At 46.8% G+C, this 23,670-nt stretch overlaps 1 protein-coding gene across 6 annotated transcripts in view; it reads right to left on the bottom strand.

The window, feature by feature from the left end:
• Window positions 1–2,644: 2,644 nt before the first annotated feature.
• LOC140207279 (uncharacterized) overlaps window positions 2,645–23,670 on the bottom strand; it is a 44,063-nt gene continuing 23,037 nt past the window's right edge. The window contains exons 8-14 of one of the 6 annotated variants that reach the window (XR_011888543.1): window positions 15,873–17,329; window positions 7,857–7,960; window positions 7,583–7,661; window positions 6,040–6,182; window positions 5,288–5,352; window positions 3,292–4,253; window positions 2,645–2,806 (exon numbers count right to left, since the gene is read on the bottom strand). The gene's annotated coding sequence lies outside the window, so the exon portion shown is untranslated. Of the gene's footprint in view, window positions 2,807–3,291; window positions 6,183–7,582; window positions 7,662–7,856; window positions 8,026–15,872; window positions 17,330–23,670 lie in introns of all 6 variants that reach the window. The other 5 variants (XR_011888541.1, XR_011888540.1, XR_011888539.1 and 2 more) reach the window with 5 other exon arrangements.

The raw sequence follows: 23,670 nt of genomic DNA, 5'->3' as shown, positions 1-23,670 counted from the left end.
CTCATAATCAATTCACCTGTTCCTGTCTGTAGGGGACCTACATTTATCTTTAACAGTCTTTTCCTTTTTACATATCTATAAAAGTTTTTACAGTCAGTTTTTATGTTCCCTGCCAGTTTTCTCTCATAATCCTTTTCCCCCTTCCTAAGTAATCCCTTTGTCCTCCTCTGCTGAACTTTGAATTTCTCCCAGTCCTCAGGTGAGACACTTTTTCTGGCTAATTTGTATGCTTCTTCTTTGGAATTGATACTATCCCTAATTCCTCTTGTCAGCCACGGGTGCACTACCTTCCTTGATTTATTCTTTTGCCAAACTGGGATGAACAATTGTTGTAGTTCATCCATGGAAACTTTAAATGCTTGCTATTGCATATCCACCGTCAATCCTTTAAGTGTCATTTGCCAGTCTATCTTAGCTAATTCACTTCTCATACCTTCAAAGTTACCCCTCTTTAAGTTCAATAGCTTTGTTTCTGAATTAACTATGTCACTCTCCATCATAATGAAGAATTCCACCATATTATGGTCACTCTTACCCAAGGGGCCTCTCACGACAACATTGCTAATTAACCCTTCCTCATTGCTGAAAACCCAGTCCAGAATAGCCTGCTCTCTAGTTGGTTCCTCGACATGTTGGTTCAAAAAACCATCCCGCATACATTCCAAGAAATCCTCTTCTTCAGCACCTTTACCAATTTGGTTCACCCAATCTACATGTAGATTGATGTCACCCATTATAACTGCTGTTCCTTTATTGCACACATTTCTAATTTCCTGTTTAATACCATCTCCGACCTCACTACTACTGTTAGGTGGCCTGTACACAACTCCCACCAGCGTCTTCTGCCCCTTAGTGTTACGCAGCTCTACCCATATCGATTCCACGTCTTCCCGGCTTATGTCCTTCCTTTCTATTGCGTTAATCTCTTCTTTAACCAGCAACGCCACCCCACCTCCCCTTCCTTCATGTCTATCCTTCCTGAATATTGAATATCCCTGAACGTTGAGCTCCCATCCCTGGTCACCCTGGAGCCATGTCTCTGTGATCCCAGCTATATCATAATTATTAATAGCAATCTACACTTTCAATTCATCCACCTTATTACGAATGCTCCTTGCCTTGACACACAAAGCCTTCAGGCGCTCTTTTACAACTCTCTTAGCCCTTATAAAATTATGTTGAAAAGTGTCCCTTTTTAATACTTGCCCTGGATTTGTCGGCCTGCCACTTTTACTTTTCCCCTTACCACTTTTTGTTTCTGCCCTCACTTTACACCCCTCTGTCTCTCTGCACTCGTTTCCATCCCCCTGTTGTGAACTAACCTTCTCTCGCCTAGCCTCTTTAATTTGATTCCCACCCCCCAACCATTCTAGTTTAAAGTCACCTCAGTAGCCCTCACTAATCTTCCTGCCAGGGTATTGGTCCCCCTGGGATTCAAGTGTAGCCCGTCCTTTTTGTACAGGTCACGCCTGCGCCAAAAGAGGTCCCAATGATCCAAAAACTTGAATTCCTGCCCCCTGCTCCAATCCCTCAGCCACGCATTTATCCTCCACCTCATCGCATTCCTACTCTCACTGTCGCGTGGCACAGGCAGTAATCCCGAGATGACTACCTTTGAGGTCCTTTTTCTCAATTCCCTTCCTAGCTCGCTATATTCTTCTTTCAGGACCTCATCCCTTTTGCTACCTATGTCATTGGTACCTATATGTACCACGACCTCTGGCTCCTTCAGGATATCTTAAACACGATCAGAAATACCCCGGACCCTGGCACCAGGGAGGCAAACTACGATCCGGATCTCTGGACTGCGTCCACAGAATCGCCTATCTGACCCCCTTACTATCGAGTCCCCTATCACAACTGCCCTCCTCTTCCTTGCCCTACCCTTCTGAGCTACAGGGACAGACTCTGTGCCGGAGGCACGGCCACTGTCGCTTCCCCCGGGTAAGCTGTTCCCCCCAACAGTACTCAAACAGGAGTACCTATTGTTAAGGGGCACAGCCACCGGGGTACTCTCTATTACTTGACTCTTCCCCTTCCCTCTCCCAACCGTGAACTACTTGTCTGCCTCCCGTGGCCCCAGTGTGACCACTTGCCTATAACTCCTCTCTATCAACTCCTCACTCTCCCTGACCAGACGAATGTCATCGAGCTGCAGCTCCAGTTCCGTAACGCGGTCTCTTAGGAGCTGCATCTCGATGCACCTGGCGCAGATGTGAGAGTCCGGGAGGCTTGGAGACTCCAGGGCCTCCCACATCCGACACCGAGAACAACAAACTGCCCTCACACTCATACTGCCCCTCTCCTCAATTAACAACAGAAAATGAATTCCAAACCTTCCTCGCCTCGCTCGTTTCCGCCTAAGCCCGTTGAGCCGAAGCCCTTAAGTCTTCACTCTGCTCCCGGCTCACTCCGCCGCCCGCAAACTACGCTGCCGCTCTATGAGGCTCTGCCCCTTTTAAATCTGCCGCGCTGCACTGCCCGACGTCACACGCCTGCGCAGTCCCGCTTCTCAGAACGCCGTTAGAGAAAAAAAAATAACGAAAATTTCAAAAGTATCTTTCTCGGCACTCGTCACGTACCTCGTGACGGGTAAAAGAAGAAGCATAAATTGAAAGCACTTTGGAGTCCAGTGTTGCTATTAACTGATGGTATTTATTAGTAACTACGCAATAGAGTAATATAAATGCAGATATCTCACACAGGTTATCAATGAATATATATTGATGGAGAGAGAGACGGGGAGAGGTTTGAGTCTTCAGGTGAGCTGACGCCGTCGATCTTCCAGTTATCTTTAGATCACCAACTGTGAACAAAACAAAGGGTACCGTTCTTCTGTGGTGGAATTATCAACCCAGGCGATGTTTGGAGACATAAACACCTCCCCACCAGTCACCCCCTTTTCACCCTGCGAGAGTCATTGATCTATTCGCCTGATTGATCCTCCAAAACTATAAACCTCACTCAGTTCCCAAAACCATGTCTGAGGTCTACTGCCTGAACTTTTATTTATTACCCGTGTTAAATGCCAACTGTTACCTAAACAGTTCCTCCCTTCTCTGTCTGTAAGAATGCAGAAGCTGAAAGCAGTGCCCTTGTACAGATGTCAGCATGCTGTGAGCAGTCCTCGACTCTCTCTCTCTCTCTCTTGAAAACAAATGTCGGTGTTAAATAATTCTGTCTTTTTAACAAGGTTTTTGTGCTGGACACCTCTCTCTCTTTGTCCTTTTTAAAAGCACAGTACATAGGGGTAAATCAGGACCTCGTCATACAGATAATAAATGAAATTACCATTCCGGTAGGAAACATCCGATACGAGTGGGCAGGGCTCTTGGCCCGCTGGTCTTCACCACTGAGGGCACCGGCGTACAGGAGTGAGGAGCTCACATTGCAGTCGGTGTGGCCGCACACAGTTTTAGGGGAAAATGCCATTGAACTGGATAGAATGTACAGGGAGTTCTACAAGGATATTACTAAACTCGGAGGACTGAGTTATCGAGAGAGGAAGGGTAGGTTGGGACGTTATTGCCTGGAGCGTAGTTGTAAATTTACACAGTTCCATAAACGCCAGAGGGGCACAGACAAAGGGAATAGGCATAGTGTCTTACCCAGGGTTGAGTTATCGAGCACCGGACGGCACAGGATTGAGCTCAGAGTGGGTGGAAAGGCGAAAGAGAGAGGGATAAGGGAGACAGATTGTTTAGAGAGAACAGGGAGGGGGGAGAGAAAGAGTGCCGTGGGGGAGCGTGAAAGAAGTGAAAGAGGTGTGCAGAGGGAGCAGGGAAAGAGCGGGCGGAGAAAGCTCGACAAAATGAGGGGAGATGAGGGGGTAGAGAGAAAGGTGGAGGGAGCGGGGAAGAACGGAACTGGGGGAATAGTGAGAAATGTGGGGATAGATGGCGAGAGAGGTTTGACGATGTTTCGCAGGGAGAATATGATGGCGACAAGAGGAGGTGTGAGAGTAGGAGGGAAGGGGCAGAGAATGTGAGGAGGGAATTTGAAAGGATCGGGGAGTGAGAGTGAAGGGCAAACAAGGAGGAGAAATTGGGGTAAATGACTTGATTCACGTCTCCTCCAGTGGCTGTCGACAGAGATCCTTAATCTTTTCAGGAACATCCGGGAACAAAGGTGCCGACTTCTCGCAGATGAAACGCCAATCACGATTGCAACGGTCGTTCCCTAGATGGGAGTTGCAATCTCTGCAGACGGACGATCTAGAGAACACGCTGTACAGGAGACTCGGGCCCGCATTCCTGTCCAACGGGGATAAACAATTTAAGCAGAGACAAAACAGCTCCAGCAGAGAACCCGAACCGAGATCGTCCACAAGCTAACCCATGAAATCGCTCTCTCCTAACAGGCTGAGTCAGTCCGCAAACTCATCCCACTCATCCACTGTCAGGCCAGTACCCAGACAGATACCACGGTCCCAATGTCTCCCCAGAATACTGTGGCTGTCCCTAAATTAATCGTACTGATCCAATGTCACCCCACAGCCCCGTGTCTCTCCAAACTAACTCACCGATCCACTTTTTCACCACAGTCCCCTGTCAGTCCCCATACTAATCGAACAGGCCCACCCTCTCCCCTCAGATCTGTTTAACTCCCCGAACAAACCCCACTGTCCCACCGTCTCCGCACAGACTTATGTCTTTCCCGAGATGAATCCCACTTGTCCACAAACTTCCCTCAGCCCTAGTCGGTCCCAGATTAATCCCGTTGCTCTTCCCTCTACCCAGAGCTTCGCGCCAGTCTGCTAACATATCCCACTGCACCGCACTCTCCTCATAGCTTCGGGTCCGTCTCCAGACTTACACCACTGGCACCCTCCCTCCCACATCCGTGCGTCAGTTCGCAAACTAATCCCATTAACCCACTGTGTGTCCACCGCCCTGTATCGGTCTCCAAACTAATCCAGTTGTCCTACTCTCGGCCTTCAGATCTCTGACATTCACCAAACTAATCCTGCTGTTGCTCCCCCTCCTCACAGCCCGGCGACTATCTCCAAAATGATCCCACTCCACCGCGCCCTCCTCACCGACAATCGTCAGTACCCAAATGACGTAATCCCTGTGTTCTGAGCTCTCCCCACTGCCCCCTGGAGGTTTCCGAAATATTCACACTGCTCCGTCCTTCCCCGACAGACACATGTCGGCCTCAAAATGTTCCCATTGTACCAAACTCTCCCGACAACCTCATACTGCCTCATCGTAAACGAATCCCTTTTCCCCCCGTCAGGACTATGTCAATGACCAACTCTCACCCCACAGATCAGTCCAAATCTTACCCGTCTTCGCATTTTGCAATCCAGTATGCACGGTATCGGTACACAAGTTTCTGGGATAGAAAACTCTGGGAAATTAAATTTATCTGATTAATGCCAAGAAACGAAAATTATTTAGAGAGCTTCTCTCGGTTGATTACAACAGGAATCTGTGATGGGATGGTGTGGAGGGAGCTTCGCTTTATGTCTGACCCCGGAGTGTGTGATGGGACGGTGTGGAGGGAGATTCACTCTGTGGCTGACCCGGAGGTGTGTGATGGTACGTTGTGGAGGGAGATTCACTCTATGTCTGATCCCGGGAGTGTGTGATGGGATGGTGTGGAGGAAGATTCACTTTGTGTGTGACCCCGGAGTGTGTGATGGGACGGTGTGGAGGGAGATTCACTCTGTGTCTGACCCCGGGAGTGTGTGATGGGACGGTGCGGAGGGAGATTCACTCTGTGTCTGATCCCGGGAGTGTGTGATGGGACGGTGTGGAGAAAGATTCACTTTGTGTCTGACCCCGGAGTGTGTGATGGGACGGTGAGGAGGGAGATTCACTCTGTGTCTGAACCCGGAGGCGTGTGATGGTACGTTGTGGAGGGAGCTGCACTCTGTGTCTGACTCCGAGTATGTGTCTTGGGAGTGTAGTATGGGTGTCACTCTGTGTCTCACCCGGGACTGTGTGCTGGGAGTATATTGTGGGTGTCATTCTGTGTCTGACCCCGGGAGTGGGTGATGATTCCTGTGGGATCTTCTTGTGCTGTGGCACATACCGCTTCATCCCTTGATTTGACTTCAAGCAGACTTGCATTGCGGTTTGAACATTCCTGCACCGCTGTGTTGAAAGATGTATCAAACATGGATACGTAATAACACCGATCTTTATTTTGGATCCACTCCTCGGAACACGTATGCTCTGGAAATTAGGAATAAGTAGCAGTGAATATCATTCCCTACAGTCCCATCACGCACATCGGGGTCAGAGACAGAGTGAATCTCCCTCCATTCCATCCCAACCAACACCACACAGGATCAGACCCTTCTACCGTCATCAATGATGCCCTCACACGCATCTCCTCCATTTCCCGCACTTCAGCCCTCACCCCATCCTCCAGTCACCACAACAGGGACAGAGATCCCCTTGTCCTCCCCTACCACTCCACCAGCCTCCGGATCCAGCACATTACCATTCGTAACTTCAGCCACCTTCAACAGGATTCCACCACGAAGCACAACTTTCCCTCTATAACCCTCTCAGCTTTCCGCAGGGATCGTTCCCTCCGCAACTCCCTCATCTACACGTCCCTCCCCTCCCCACGGATCTCCCACGTGGCACTTATCCAAGTAAGCGTAAGTGCTACACCAGTCCCTACACCTCCTCTCTTGCCCCCATTCAGGGCCCCAAACAGTCCTTCCGGGTGAGGAAACACTTTACAATTGAGTTTGTTGGGGCTATTTTTTTGCATCCGGTGCTCCCGATGCGGCTCCTTCTACATCGGTGAAACCCCATGCAGATTGGGTGACCGCTTCGTCAAGCACCTCCGCTTCGTTCGTTACAACAGACAGGATCTACCGGTTACCACCCACTTCAACTCTGCTTCATATTTCCCATTCCGATATGTCCAGACATGGTCTCCTCTACTGCCATGATGAGGCAAAACTCAGGTTGGAGGAGCAACACCTCGTATACCGTCTCGGTAGTCTCCAGCCCCTTGGCCTGAATTCTCTAACTTCCGGTAATTCCCTCCCCCTCCCTTCCCCCATCCCATTTTCCTTCTGCCCCCTCCTCCAGCTGTCTGTCACCTCCCTCATGATTCTGCCTCCTTCTACTACCCTTTGTGCTTTTACCTATTCTTTCTACACTTTTCCTGCCTATCCTGTCCCTTCTTCCCCTCCCCCACCCCTTGATCTTTCCCCTTACTGGTTTTTCACCTGGCTTCTACCTGCCTTCTCCTTTCCACCCTCTCCCCACATCTTCTCATAGGGCCCCTGCCCCCTCCCTCTTCAGTCCTGACGAAGGGTCTCGGCCCGAAACATTGACTGTTCGTTTCCACGGATGGTGCCCGACCTACTGAGTTCCTGCAGGGTGCTGCGTGTGTTGCTTTGCTCCCATCATCTGCAGAGTATTTTGTGTTTACCGAGTGAAGCACCCGGCGCACCATCCTATCACGCACTACCGAGCTCAGACACTAGGGGTCGGGCTCGCCGCCCCATCCCACCACACACCTCCGGGATCAGACTCAGAATATAGCTTCCTCTCACTCTGCTCAGCGATGAGTAGCGGGAGAACGTGTGCGGGTTGGTGTGTTAACTCACTTTTTCTGCTGAACAGCAGTTGGCAGATTTGAGCCTTGACTTCGCTCAGAGTACTGTACTTCATTTCGAGGTCTGAAATCTGTTGATCGAGATTGGTTAGTGTCAGTTTGGAGTTCAGGACGGAGTTTGTATTTTCGTGGACGAAAAATTCGCTTTCGAGGATGGAGAGGTTTTAGCTGAGGACGGAAATATTCCTGAAACAGGTGCTTCGGGAGACAACCAGACGGGAATTCTCAGTTATATTGTATTCAAGGGTTGAGTTCAATTCATTTACCTGCAGTCCACACTGGCGCTGGGTACTGTTCATCTCCTGGTATTGTTCACAAAGTTTCTGGTGCTCTCGGTCGGAGGTGATCAGAGAGTGACGAATCTGTGATACTGAGAATGATGGTTAGGCTGTGTCGGTGTCACGCTAAGGGACGTGTAGTTGTCACACTGTGGGGCTTAACGGAAACACGGTGAGCGGTATGTCAGTATCACGTTGAGTGTCCTGTTGGAGTCACGCTGAGGGACTTGTCCTTATCATGGAGAGCGATGTTTCGGGGTCACATTAAGGATCCTGTCGGTGCTGCGCTGAGGGGCTTGTTGGGGTCACATTAAGGGTCCTGTCGGGGCTGCGCTGAGGGGCTTCTCGGGTCACAGTGTGGTGCATGTCGCTGTCACGATGCGGAACGGTGAGGGGTAATCGGTGTCTGACGTATCTATTCCTTTAGAAAATTTATATGTATCATAAGATGTCCTCTTAATCCCTGCGAAAACAGTGCCAGACGATTCAATCTTTCCTCCTTGTCTATCCACCCTATTTTATGGAATTAACCTGATGAACCTCTTCTGCAGCGCCTCCAAGGCCGGTATACCGTTCCTCACGTGAGGAGACCAGAACTGCACATCGTACTCACGATTTGCAGTTGCACAGGTGCACAGTACCCTATGAAGTTGCAGCTTAAATCCCTGCTCCTGAATTCAATCCCTCCAGCAACGAAAGTCAATATTTCATTTGCAATTTTTTATTCATATAAATAGTTATATCCTCACAGAGGTAGTCGAAAAGGATCTGCCTTTGCTGAATCGATGCTGCGCCTGCTTGATGGATCCATTTCCTTCCACATGCCTCCCTATTTCTTATTTAATGATAACTCAAGCATTTTCCCAAGACCAGATGTAAAACTAACTGGCCAAGAGTTACGCAAACACGAGGATATCTGCAGATGCTGGAATTTCAAGCAACACATATATAAGTTGCTGGTGAAAGCAGCAGGCCAGGCAGCATCTCTAGGAAGAGGTACAGTCGACGTTTCGGGCCGAAACCCTTCGTCAGGCCTACCTGAAAGAAGAGCTAGTAAGAGATTTGAAAATGGGAGGGGGAGGGGCATAGCCGAAACGTTAGGAGAAGACAGGAGGGGGAGGGATGGAGCCAAGAGCTGGAGAGTTGATTGGCTAAAGGAATATGAGAAGATCTTGGAACAGGAGACTTAGGGAGAAAGGAAAGTGGGATGGGTGTGAAAACCCGGAGGATAGGTAAGGGGTATAGTGAGAGAGACAGAGGGAGAAAAAGGAGAGAGAGAGAAAGACTGCGTGTATATAATGCACACATTCCTCGGACTTCGCCGCATCTGCTCTCAGGATGAGGCTTTACATTCCAGGAAGAAGGAGATGTCCTTAACTTCCGGCACCTCCAACGGTATCCCACCACTAAGCACAACTTTCCCTCCTCCCGTCTCTCTGTTTTCCGCAGGGATCGCTCCCTACGAGACTCCCTTGTCCATTCGTCCACCCTATCCCTCCCCACCGATCTCCCTCCTGGCACTGATCCTTGTAAGCGGAACATGTTACACTTGAATCCTAGGGCGACCAATATCCTGGCAGGGAGATTAGCGAGGGCTACTGAGGTGACTTTAAACTAGAATGGTTACGGGGTGGGAAACAAATTAAAGAGGCTAGGTCTGAGGAGGTTAGTTCACAACAGGGGGATGGGAACCAGTGCAGAGAGACGGGGGGTGTAAAATGAGGGTAGAAGCAAAAAGTACTAAGGAAAAGAGTAAAAGTGGCAGGCCGACAAATCCAGGGCAAGCATTATAAAGGGCCACTTTTCAACATAATTGTATAAGGGTTAAGAGAGTTGTAATAGAGCGCCTGAAGGCTTTGTGTGTCAATGCAACGAGCATTCGTAATAAGGTGGATGAATTGAAAGTGCAGATTGTTATTAATGATTATTATATAGTTGGGATCACAGAGACATGGCTCCAGGGTGACCAAGGATGGGAGCTCAACGTTCAGGGATACTCAATATTCAGGAGGGATAGACATGAAGGAAGGGGTGGTGGGGTGGCGTTGCTGGTTAAAGAAGAGACTAACGCAATAGAAAGGAAGGACATAAGCCGGGAAGATGTGGAATCGATATGGGTAGAGCTGCGTAACACTAAGGGGCAGAAGACGCGGTGGGAGTTGTGTACAGGCCACCTAACAGTAGTAGTGAGGTCGGAGATGGTATTAAACAGGAAAATAGAAGTGTGTGCAATAAAGGAACAACAGTTATAATGGGTGACTTCAATCTACATGTAGATTGGGTGAACCAAATTGGTAAAGGTGCTGAGGAAGAGAATTTCTTGGAATGTATGCGGGATGGTTTTTTGAACCTACATGTCGAGGAACCAACTAGAGAGCAGGTTATTCTGGACTGGATTTTGAGCAATAAGAAAGGGTTAATTAGCAATCTTGTCGTGAGAGGCCCTTTGGATAAGAGTGACCATAATATGGTGGAATTCTTCATTAAGATGGAGAGTGACATAGTTAATTCAGAAACAAAGATTCTGAACTTAAAGAGGGGTAACTTTGAAGGTATGAAACGTGAATTAGCTGAGATAGACTGGCAAATGACACTTAAAGGGTTGACGGTGGATATGCAATGGCAAGCATTTAAAGGTTGCATGGATGAACTACAACAATTGTTCATCCCAGTTTGGCAAAAGAATAAATCAAGGAAGGTAGTGCACCCGTGGCTGACAAGAGAAATTAGGGATAGTATCAATTCCAAAGAAAAAGCATACAAATTAGCCAGAGAAAGTGGCTCACCTGAGGATTGGGAGAAATTCAGAGTTCAGCAGAGGAGGACAATGGGCTTAATTAGGAAGGGGAAAAAGGATTTTGAGAGAAAACTGGCAGGGAACATAAAAACAGACTGTAAAAGCTTTTATAGGTATGTAAAACGGAGAAGACTGGTAAAGACAAATGTAGGTCCGCTACAGACAGAAACAGGTGAATGATTATGGGGAGCAAGGACATGGCAGACCAGTTGAATAATTACTTTGGTTCTGTCTTCACTAAGGAGGACATAAATAATCTTCCAGAAATAGTAGGGGACAGAGGGTCCAGTGAGATGGAGGAACTGAGTGAAATACATGATAGTAGGGAAGTGGTGTTAGGTAAAATGAAGGGATTGAAGGCAGATAAATCCCCAGGGCCAGATGGTCTGCATCCTAGAGTGCTTAAGGAAGTAGCCCAAGAAATAGTGGATGCATTAGTGATAATTTTTCAAAACTCGTTAGATTCTGGACTAATTCCTGAGGATTGGAGGGTGGCTAATGTAACCCTACTTTTTTTTAAAAAAGAGTGAGAGAGAAACCGGGGAATTATAGACCGGTTAGCCTAACGTCGGTGGTGGGGAAACTGCTGGAGTCAGTTATCAAAGATGTGATAACAGCACACTTGGAAAGCGGTGAAATCATCGGACAAAGTCAACATGGATTTGTGAAAGGAAAATCATGTCTGACGAATCTCATTGAATTTTTTGAGGATGTAACTAGTAGAGTGGATAGGGGAGAACCAGTGGATGTGGTATATTTGGATTTTCAAAAGGCTTTTGACAAGGTCTCACACAGGAGATTAGTGTGCAAACTTAAAGCACATCGTATTGGGGGTAAGGTATTGATGTCGATGGAGAATTGGTTAGCAGACAGGAAGCAAAGAGTGGGAATAAACGGGACCTTTTCAGAATGGCAGGCGGTGACTAGTGGGGTACTGCAAGGCTCAGTGCTGCGACCCCAGTTGTTTACAATATATATTAATGACTTGGATGAGGGAATTAAATGCAGCATCTCGAAGTTTGCGGATGACACGAAGCTGGGTGGCAGTGTTAGCTGTGAGGAGGATGCTAAGAGGATGCAGAGTGGCTTGGATAGGTTGGGTGAGTGGGTAAATTCATGGCAGATGCAATTTAATGTGGATAAATGTGAAGTTATCCACTTTGGTAGCAACAATAGGAAAACAGATTATTATCTGAATGGTGGCCGATTAGGAAAAGGGGAGGTGCAACGAGTCCTGGGTGTCATTATACACCAGTCATTGAAAGTGGGCATGCAGGTACAGCAGGCGGTGAAAAAGGCGAATGGTATGCTGGCATTTATAGCGAGAGGATTTGAGTACAGGAGCAGGGAGGTACTACTGCAGTTGTACAAGGCCTTGGTGAGACCACTCCTGGAGTATTGTGTGCAGTTTTGATCCCCTAATCTGAGGAAAGACATCCTTGCCATAGAGGGAGTACAAAAAAGGTTCACGAGATTGATTCCTGGAATGGCAGCACTTTCATATGAAGAAAGACTGGATGAACTGGGCTTGTACTCGTTGGAATTTAGAAGATTGAGGGGGGATCTGATTGAAACGTATAAAATCCTAAAGGGATTGGACAGGCTAGGTGCAGGAAGATTGTTCCCGATGTTGGGGAAGTCCAGAACAAGGAGTCACAGTTTGAGGATAAAGGGGATGCCTTTAATGACTGAGATTAGGAAAAACTTCTTCACTCAGAGAGTGGTGAATCTGTGGAATTCTCTGCCAGAGGAAGTAGTTGAGGCCAGTACATTGGCTCTATTTAAGAGGGAGTTAAATATGGCCCTTGTGGCTACGGGGATCAGGGAGTATGGAGGGAAGGCTTGGGCGGGGTTCTGAATTGGATGATCAGCCATGATCATAATAAATGGCGGTGCAGGCTCGAAGGGCCGAATGGTCTACTCCTGCACCTATTTTCTATGTTTCTATGTTTCTATGTGCTACACATGCCCTTACACTTCCGCCCTCACTACTATTCAGGGCTCCAATCAGCTCTTCCAGGTGAGGGGACACTTCACCTGTGAGTCGGCTGGGGTGATATACTGCGTCCGGTGCTCCCGATGCGGTTTTCTATACATTGGCGAGACCCGACGCAGACTGGGAGATCGGTTCGCTGAAGACCTACACTCTGTCCGCCAGAGAACGCAGGATCTCCCTGCGGCCACATATTTTAGTTCAAGGTCCGATTCCCATTCTGATATATCTATCCACGGTCTCCTTTACTGTAAATATGAAGCTACACTCAGGTTGTAGGAATAACACCTTATATTCCGTTTGGGTAGCCTCCAACTCGATAGCAGGAATACTGACTTTTCAAACTTCCGCTAATGCCCCACCTCCACCTCGTACTCCATCCGTTATTTATTTATATACACCCATTATTTTTCTGTCTCTCCGTTTTCTCCCTCTGTCCCTCTCCCTACACTCCTTGTCCATACTCTGGACTTTTCCCGCACTCCCCCTTTTCTTTCTACGTAGTCCTCCTGTCCTATGAGCCTCTCATTCCCCTTTTGTCAATTAACTGTCCAGCTCTTGGCTCCATCCCTCCCTCTCCTGTCTTCTCCTATCGTATCTCATCTCCCCCTTCCCCTCCCACTTTCAAATCTCTTACTAGCTCTTCTTTCACTTCGGCCTGACGAAGGATCTCGGCCCGAAACGTCGACTCTATCTCTTCCTAGAGATGGAGCCTGGCCTGCGGCGTTCAGCAGCAACTTTTCCCTGTGTGGCCTATAGTTACATGCCTTTTGCCTACATATTTTATTTTTCAACACTGGCCTGACATTTGCCTTCTTCCAATCCGTTGAGATCTGCCCAGCTTCCAGAGAATTTTGGTAAAATTTTGCCAAAGATTCTGCCATAACCTCTGCCATACTTTTCAGTACCCTGGGGTGCATTCGATCAGGACGAGGGGAGTGGTCTATCTCTAGGCCCACAAGTTTCCTCAGCGCTACCTCCTTAGTGATAGCTATTGTATCGAAGTCCTCACCTCCCATCGCATCCATAACATCGCACTTTGGCATATTAGTCGTGGCCTCCATTGTGAAGACCGACACAAAATAGTCATTCAGAGCATCTGGCATTTACTCACTATCAAATATCAATGCCCCTTCTCGTCTTCCACGGGACCTACATCCACTTTTGCCAACCTTTCCTCTTTATAAAATTATCAAACCTTCGACTATTCGCTTTTTTATATTTTATGCTGGTTCATTTTCATAATCTAGATTCACTTTCTTTATTGCTCACTCAATAGCTTCTTTGTTGTTTTTTTATTTTAATATTTCCCCAAACACACTCCTCCTGGCGAATTTGTACGCATGAGTTTTTAATCAGATAGCTATATAACAATTACAGCACAGAAACAGGCCATCTCTGCCCTTCCAGCCCGTCCCCAACTCTTACTCCCACGGACTTGCACTTAGCCCATAACCCTCCATTATTTTCCTGCCCATATATCGATCTAATTTAACTTTAAATGACAACATCAAACATGCTTCAACCACTTCTGCAGGATGCTTGTTACACGCAGCTACCACTCTCTGAGTAAAGAAATTCCCGCTCATGTTACCCCTAAACTTTTGCCCTTTAACTCTCAACTCATGTGCTCTTGTTTGAATCTCCCCCACTCTCAATGGAAAAAGCCTACTCACGTCATCTCTATCTATCCCCCTCATAATTTTAAACACCTCTATCTAGTCCCCCCTCAACCTTCTACGCTCCAAAGAATAAAGACGCAACTTGTTCAACCTGTCTCTGTAACTTAGGAGATGAAACCCAGGCAACATCCGAGTAAATTTCCTCTCTACTCTCTCAATTTTATTGACATCTTTCCTATTTTTCGGTGAAAATAACTTTACACAATACTGAAAATTTGTCCTTACCAATGCCTTATACAATTTCAACATTACAACCCAACTTCTATCCTCAATGTTCTGATTTATAAAGGCCAGCATACCAAAAGCTTTCTTCACCAGCCTATCCACATGAGATCCTCGGTCAGGGAATATTGCACCATTATTCCTAGATCCCTCTGTTCTACTGCATTCTTCACTGCCCTACCATTTACCATGTATGTCCTATTTATTAGTCCTACCAAAATGTAGCACCTCACATTTATCTGCATTAAACTCCATCTGCCATCTTTCAGCCCACTCTGCTAAATGGTCCACATCTCTCTGCAAACTTTGAAAACCTACTTCATTATCCACATCTCCACCTATCTTAGTATCAGCTGCATACTTACTGATCCAATTTACCACCCCATGATGCATATCATGAATATATAACAGAAACAACTTTGGATCCAGTACAGATCCCTGAGGCACACCACTAGACACTGTCCTCAAATCTGACAAACAGTTATCCACCACCACTCTCTGGCGTCTCCCATCCAGCCACTGCTGAATCCATTTTATTACTTCGATATTAATGCCTAACAATTGAACCTTCCTAACTAACCTTCCGCGTGGAACCTTGTCAAAGGCCTTACTGAAGTCCATATAGACAACATCCACCGCTTTACCCTCGTCATCTTTCCTAGTAACATCTTTATACGTTCAATAAGATGAGGAGAATGTAAGGGTCACGGTGAGTGTGTGTCGGTCTCATGGTGACAGGCGTGTCTCTGTCACAGCGAAGAACGTGTCGTCACAGTGCTGGGCTCGTGTCAAAGTGAGTGGTGTGCTGTTATCACAATGGGGGGTGAGTAGGCGAGCTGTGAGGGGTTTGTCGTTGTCACGGTGGGGGATGTGTTGTTTTTACGGCGACCGTTATGTCAGCGATGCAGTGCGGTGACTGTTGGCGCCACAATAAGGGAGGAGTCCGATTCAAAATGAGGAACGTGACTATGTCACAGTGAAGGATGTGTCCACGTCACAGTGCGGGATGTGTCGGTGCCACGGTGAATGGCGTGTCGGTGTTACAATGAATCGTTATTACAGTATGGCGTGTGTCGGTATCAGTTTGAGGGATTTGTCGTATCATGTTGAGGGATGTGTTGATGGCTGTCGTGTCGGGGTCACGGTGATTGGTGTGTGGTAATCATGGTTCGGGTCCCGTCAGTACCGCAGTGAGGGGTGTGTTGTTATCACTGTTCCGGGTGTTTCGGGGTAATGTAGGGGAGTGTCGCTGTTAGAGTGGTCATTTTTATTCTCTGTGGTTTGGTCGGTACGAACGGTGTTGAACTCACCATGAATCCTCCAGCAGATACCCGTGATAATGAGAGTCGCTGTTAAAACGCCGATTAACCAATGCTTGAGACTGATCGGTCTCTCCTTGTGGGTCGATCACTGACCATGTCGTCTGTCGAAAAATCGTTCCTCGACATTGTTATTCGTCACCTTCCCTGATCTAATCCAAGCCTGCGCTTCCCACTCTCTGAGTTCAAATCCGTCTCTCCCCTCCCGAAGAGCAGCGCACGTAAATCACAGAAATGTACAGGCCCTTTGGCCACAATGTTGTGCTATACCAGTGACATCCTTTCTGCCGAAGCAATGTCCATCTCCCTCCAATCCTTGTCACCGCTCGAAAGAAATACACCGGCTGTCTGAACTCCCTGTACCTCTCATAATGTATAAACCTGCGTCTCCTCCCCGACCCCCCACATCCCCAGACTCCGCTGCTGCAGAGAAATACAGCGGATGTACGGTGTACCAGTGTATATCGTAATGATACAGAACTGTATCAGTTCACCCAACAGACTCCACCGAACCAGGTAAATACACAGTCTGTCTGGGCCATCTGCTTATAGATTATACTCTCTGTTCCAGGCACCCCCACACTCTTCCCGTAACCGGGCGACCAGAAATCAAATAGTGAATTCAGAAAGGTCAAATTCTTTCCCAATTCCTATCTGCCCTGTCGCTCGTTTCATTTGTTCTGCTCTGCATTCACAGTGTGTGAAACCCATCCGTGTACACCGAACTCACTCTCTCCTTCAAGATTTCCCACTACTGCCGGTCCAAGACTTCCCCAAGGGCACTGTGGTTAAATAGCGCTTGGGCTTCAAATTACCAGCTATATTATTAAGGCATCTGTTAGTCTTTCGAGACCATGGATCTGTGCCAGGAAAGCCTTCACTATCCAGGGCGCAGGCCTGGGCATGGTTGAATGGAAGACCGACAGTTGCCCTTGCTGCAAGTCTCCTCTCTCCACGACAACGATCTTGTCCAAGGGAAGAGCAAGGGCCGATACCGGTGCCGTCGCAGAGCACTGTGTGGTTAAGTGCCTTGCTCAAGAACGCAACATGCTGCCTTGGCTAGGGCTCGAACTCGGACCTTCAGGTCGCTAGTCGAATGCCTTAACCACTTGGCCACGTGCCCACTGCCAGCTGCACCACTGCCAGAAAATAGCCTCTCCCAATCCACCGATTGCTTAGGAGGTTGGCCACAAGGATACAATATTCTGCTCCGGCTGTTTTAACCCTTTCAGCCTCCTGACCATCACCCTGTTTCCTCTGACCTACACGGTGGGCGTAACTTCCTCCCAATATGTTCTCCCTATCACCCCCTCAGCTTTCCGAATGATCCTGAGTTCATCCAGTTCCAGTTCCAAATGCTTAACTCCGAGTGTTAGAAGTTGCATCCGGATACACTTCTCACAGGTGAAGTAGTCAGAGGCACTGGAGTCTCTCTGCCGTCCCGTGTCCTACAGGAGAAAGATTCAATGCTTCAGCCAGATATGCCTACTGTTCTCAATGTGTAACTGTAAAGAAGGAAATAATAAATAAACTGAAAACAAAGCTATGAACAGTTTTGTGCTTTCTCTCACATCTCCTACAGGAAAGAAATAGTGGAATCTTCCACCCTCCCCTCTGTGTGTGTGTGTGTGTGTGTGTGTGTGTGTGTGTGTGTGTGTGTGTGTGTGTATGTGTGTCTGTGCCTGTCTGAACAGATGGGGTATGGAGAAAAATAGTAACAGCGATGTGGAGGAGCAGATAGGGAAATAGATCCTGGAAAGATGTAATCATAACACCTTATTATTCAAGGTTACCGGTGTTTCAGATGTGATAGAGGCAGAGGAATGAAAGGTGGGGTGGGGGGGGCGTGGTGTGGTAACATTGCTTGTCAGGGAAAATGATACAGCAGTGGTCAGGCAGGGCAGGTTAGAGGGCTTGTCTACTGAGTCCTTGTGGGTGGAGCTGAGAAACAGGAAAGATACGGCTACATTAGTGAGTTTGTATTATAGACCACCCAATAGTCAACGAGAACTGGAGGAGTAAATCTGCAGAGAGATAGCAGGCAACTGTAGGAAACATAATTTGTAATGGTAGGGGATTTTAATTTTCCACATACTGATTGGTAGTCCAATATTGTTAGGGTTTTAGATGGTTTACAGTTTGTGAAATGTGTTCAGAAAAGTTTTCTAAATCAATATATACAGGTACCAACTGGACGCGACCTCTAGATCACAATTCGGAAACGAGTAAGGACAGGTGATGGAAGTGTGTCTAGGGGAGCACTTTGGTTCCAGTGATCATAAAACCATTAGTTTCAACTTGATCATGGACAAGGATAGTTCTGGTCCTAGGGTTGAGTTTCTAAACTGGAAGAAAGCCAACTTTGAAGAAATGAGAAAGGATCTTAAATGCGTGGATTGGGATAGGTTTTTCTCTGGTAAAGATGTGATCGGTAAGTGGGAAGCCTTCAAAGTAGCAACGTTGAGAGTGCAGAGCTTGTATGTTCCTGTCAGGATTAAAGGCAAAGTGAATAGGAATAAGGAACCTTGGTTCTCAAGGGATATTGCAATTCTGATAAAGAAGAGGAGAGAGTTGTATGACGTGTATAGGAAACAGGGAGTAAATAAGCTGCTTGAGGAGTATAAAAGGTGCAAGAAAATACTTAAGAATGGAATCAGGAGTGCTAACAGAAGACATGAGGTTGCCTTGGCAGTCAAAGTTGAGGATAATCCAAAGAGATTTTACAGGTATAGTAAGAGTAAAAGGATTGTAAGAGATAAAATTGGTCCTCTTGAGGATCAGAGTGGTCGGCTATGTGCGGAACCAAAATAAACGGGGGAGATCTGAAATGGATTTTTTGAGTCTGTATTTACTATGGAAACTGCCATGAAGTCTATAGGATTAAGGAAAACAATTCGTGAGATCACGGAAAATGCACAGATTGAAAAGAAGGAGGTGCTTGCTACCTTGAAGCTAATTAAAGTGGATAAGTCCCCGGGACCTGACAGGGTATTCCCTCGGACCTTGAAGGAGACTAGTGTTAAAATTGCAGGGGCCCAGGCAGATATTTTTAAAATGTCGGTATCTCCGGGTGAGGTACCGGAAGATTCGAGAATGGCTCCTGTTGTTCCGTTGTTTAAAAAAGGATCGAAAAGTACTCCGGGAAATTATAGGCCGGTGAGTTTAACTTCGGTAGTAGGTAAGTTAATGGAGGGAGTACCAAGAGACAAAATCTACAAGCATTTGGATAGACAGGGACTTATTAGGGAGACTCAGCATGGCTTTGTGTGTGGTAGGTCATGTTTGACCAATCTATTGGAATTTTTCAAAGAGGATACCAGGAAAGTGGATGAAGGGAAGACAGTAGATGTTGTCTACATGGACTTCAGTAAGGCCTTTGACAAGGTCCCATATGGGAGGTTAGTTAGGAAAAACAGTCGCTAGGTACACATGGAGAGGTAATAAATTGGATTAGACATTGGCTCAATGGAAGAAGCCAAACAGTGGTAGTAGAGGATTGCTTGTCAGAGTGGAGGCCTGTGACTAGTGGTGTGCCACAGGGATCAGTGCTGGGTGCATTCTTATTTGTCATTTATATCAATGGTTTGGCAGATAATGTGCTGAACTGGATGAGCAAATTTGCCGATGATACAAAGATTGGAGGAGTAGTGGACAGTGACGAAGGTTTTCAAAGTTGGCAGAGGGACTTGGGCCAGCTGGAAAAATATCTGAAAAACGGCAGATGGAGTTTAATGCATAGAAGTATGAGGTATTGCACTTTGGAAAGACAAACCAAGGTAGAACATACAGGGTTAATTGTAAGGCTGTGAGGAGTGCAGTAGAACAGAGGGATCTGGGAATGCAGATACAAAATTCCTTAAAGTGGAGTCACAGGTAGGTAGGGTCGTAAAGCGAGCTTTTGGTACATTGGTATTTATTAATCAAAGTATTGAGTATAAGAGCTGGAGTGTTATCATGAGGTTGTATAAGGTATTGGCGAGGCCAGATCTCGACTATTGTGTTCAATTATGATCACCAAATTACAGGAAGGGTATTAATAAGTTTGAAAGAGTACAGAGAAGGTTTACAATGATGTTGCCGGAACTTAACAAACTCAGTTACAGAGAAAGGTTGAATAGGTTAGGACTTTATTCCCTGGATCGTAGAAGAATGAGGGACAACAATTGTTCACCCCAGTTTGGCAAAAGAATAAATCAGGTAAGGTAGTCCACCCGTGGCTGACAAGGGAAATTAGGGATGGTATCAATTCCAAAGAAGAAACATACAAATTAACCAGAAAAAGCGGCTCACCTTAGGACTGAGAGAAATTCAGAGTTCAGCAGAGAAGGACAACGAGCTTAATTAGGAAGGGAAAACAAGATTGTGAGAGAAAACTGGCAGGGAACATAAAAACTGACTGTAAAAGCTTTTATAGATATGTGAAAAGAAAAAATAAAAAGACTGGTAAAGACAAATGTAGGTCCCCTACAGACAGAAACAGGTGAATTGATTACGGGGAGCAAGGACATGGCAGACCAATCAAATAACTACTTTGGGCCCGTCTTCACTAAGGAGGACATAAATAATCTTTCGGAAATAGTACGGGACAGAGGGTCCAGTGAGATGGAGGAACTGAGGGAAATAAATGTTAGTAGGGAGGTGGCGTTAGGTAAATTGAAGGGATTGAAGGCAGATAAATCCCACGGGCCAGATAGTCTGAATCCCAGAGTGCTTAAGGAAGTAGCTCAAGAAATAGTGGATGCATTAGTGATAATTTTTCAAAACTCTTTAGATTCTGGACTAGTTCCTGAGGATTGGAGGGTGGCTTATGTAACCCCGCCTCTTAAAAAAAGGGAGCGAGAAAAAACCGGTGAATTATAGACCGGTTAGCCTAACATCGGTGCTGGGATAAATGTTAGAGTCAGTTATCAACGATGTGATAACAGCACATTTGGAAAGCGGTGAAATCATCGGACAAAGTCAGCATGGATTTGTGAAAGTAAAATCATGTCTGACAAATCTGAAAGAAATTTTTAGGATGTAACTAGTAGAGTGGATAGGAGAGAACCAGTGGATGTGGTATATTTCGATTTTCAAAAGGCTTTTGACAAGGTCCCACACAGGGGATTATTCTGCAAGCTTAAAGCACACAGTATTGGGGGTAAGGTAGTGATGTGGATAGAGAATTGGTTGGCAGACAGGAAGCAAAGACTGGGAATAAACGGGACCTTTTCAGAATGGCAGGCAGTGACTAGTAAGGTACAGCAAGGCTCAGTGCTGGGACCCCAGTTGTTGATAATATATATTAATGACTTAGATGAGGGAATTAAATGCAGCATCTCCAAGTTTGCGGATGACACGAAGCTAGGCGGCAGTTTTAGCTGTGAGGAGGATGCTAAGAGCAGGCAGGGAGACTTGGATGGATTAGTTGAGTGGGCAATTTCATGGCAGATGCAATTTAATGTGGATAAATGTGAGGTTATCCACTTTGGTGGAAAGAACAGGAAAACAGATTATTATCTGAATGATGGCCGATTAGGAAAAGGGGAGGTGCAACGAGATCTGGGTGTCATTATACACCAGTCATTGAAAGTGGGCATGCAGGTACAGCAGGCGGTGAAAAAAGGCGAATGGTATGCTGGCATTTATAGCGAGAGGATTCGAGTACAGGAGCAGGGAGGTACTACCGCAGTTATACAAGGCCTTGGTGAGAGCACACTTGGAGTATTGCGTGCAGTTTTGGTCCCCTAGCCTGAGGAAAGACATTCTTGCCATAGAGGGAGTACAGAGAAGGTTCACCAGATTGATTCCTGGGATGGCAGGGCTTTCATATGATGAAAGATTGGATCAACTAGGCTTATACTCGTTGGAATTTAGAAGATTGAGCGTGGGGGATCATATTGAAAAGTACAAAATGCTAAAGGGCTGGACAGGCTGGATGCAAGGAGATTGTTCCCGATGTTGGGGAAGTTCAGAACGAGGGGTCACAGTTTGAGGATAGAGTGGAAGCCTTTTAGGACGGAGATTAGGAAGAACTTCACACAGAGACTGTTAAATCTGTGGAATTCTCTACCACAGGAAACAGTTGAGGCCAGTTCATTGGCTATATTTAAGAGGGAATTAGATATGGCCATTGTGGCTAAAGGGATCAGGGGGTATGGAGAGAAGGCTGGTGCAGGGTTCTGAGTTAGATGATCAGCCATGATCATACAGAATGGCGGTGCAGGCTCGAAGGGCCGAATGGCCTACTCCTGTACCTATTTTCTGTGTTTCTATGTTTCTATTTGATAGAGTTATATAAAATTACGGTGGGTATAGATAGAATGAATGCAAAAAGGATTTTTCCACTGAGGCAAGGGGAGATAAAAAAAAGGACATGTGTTAAGGGGAGGGCTTCTTCACACAGAGAGTGGTGGGAGTATGGAATGAGCTGCCAGACGAGGTGGTAAATGCGGGTTCTTTTTTAACAATTGAGATTAAATTGGACAGATACATGGATGGGAGGTGTATGGAGTGATATGGTCTGTGTGCAGGTCAGTGGGACTAGGCAGAAAATGGTTCGGCACACCCAAGAAGGGCCAGAAGGCCTGTTTCTGCGCTGTAATTTTTCTACGGTTTCTTTGGTTCACAACAGTCTACGATCTCTCGACAAATTTGTTTCCCTTAATCGAGCGGACTGTTGTCTGGTCCATAATGCAGCACCATGACATGGTCATATATTTCTTATTCCTCATTCTCACCCATAATGCCTCACTTAGACAAGTTCTCTTGCCTGTGCTGACTGGGCTCTCCGGAGACATTTTCTCAGTCTGGTAATGTCACCCCTCCTCCATTGATTCCTTCCGCTTTTTGACCACTAAAAATAGGGGAACCCGAAATCTCGTGCTGTCCGGCTTGCTCCGCCTGCAACCAAGTCTCAATAATGGCAACAGTATTATAATTCAATGTGTTGATTCATGCCCTGAGCACATCCGCCTTTACTTAAATCGTCCAGCATTGAAAGTTACGCAGATTAGGACACCAGTAACAAACATGCTGCAATCTGAGGCCCACGTCCCTGCAACTCGAGTTTAACAACTGTCCCCAAAACCCTCATGCACAGTTCTGGCAAAACTTCTCGCTGGGATATTCGTTCCTCTCCAGCTTAGGTGGAAACCTTCTCCATCTCTTCCGTAAAGATCCCACCTTCCTTGGAAAGGTCACAGTGATCCAAAATTTTGAAACCCTCCCACCTACACTTTTTTTTTGACCACGCGCTAAACTGTACGGTCTTCCTATGTCTGATCTCACTGTTGCAGTGGTCCTATCCTTTAATTTAAAAACTGAATCACTGACGTCACTTTGTCTGAACACTTCCCTATACACACTGATGTTATTGGTACCTATATGGGTCAGGACCACTGGCAACTCACTACTTGAGTTAAGAATCATAGAGAAGGAATTGTGTGCTGTGGGAAAAGGGAGGGAGTGGAGGAGAGTGGAGGCCACAAACTCCCGGGTGAGACACAGAGTGAAGCTCCCTTCAAACCGTCTCATCATCTCATCACACACTTCCGGGGTCAGACACAGAGTGAATTCAACCCACACTGTCGCATTAGATACTCCCGTAGTCAGACACAGAATGACGCTCCCTCCACACCGTCCCATCACACACTCCTGTGTTAGACACAGAGTGAAGGTCCCTCCACACCGCCGCATCACACAATCCCGGGGTCAGACACAGAGAGAAGCTCCCCCCACACCGTCCCATCACACACTCCCGGGTCAGACACAGAGTGAATCTCCCTCCACACACTCCCGGGGTTAGACA

The sequence above is a fragment of the Mobula birostris genome, chromosome 13 (assembly GCF_030028105.1).
Source record: "Mobula birostris isolate sMobBir1 chromosome 13, sMobBir1.hap1, whole genome shotgun sequence".
Lineage (NCBI taxonomy): Eukaryota > Metazoa > Chordata > Chondrichthyes > Myliobatiformes > Myliobatidae > Mobula > Mobula birostris.
Note: the sequence above shows the minus strand (reverse complement) of the source record. Positions and strands in the feature narration are given on the sequence as shown.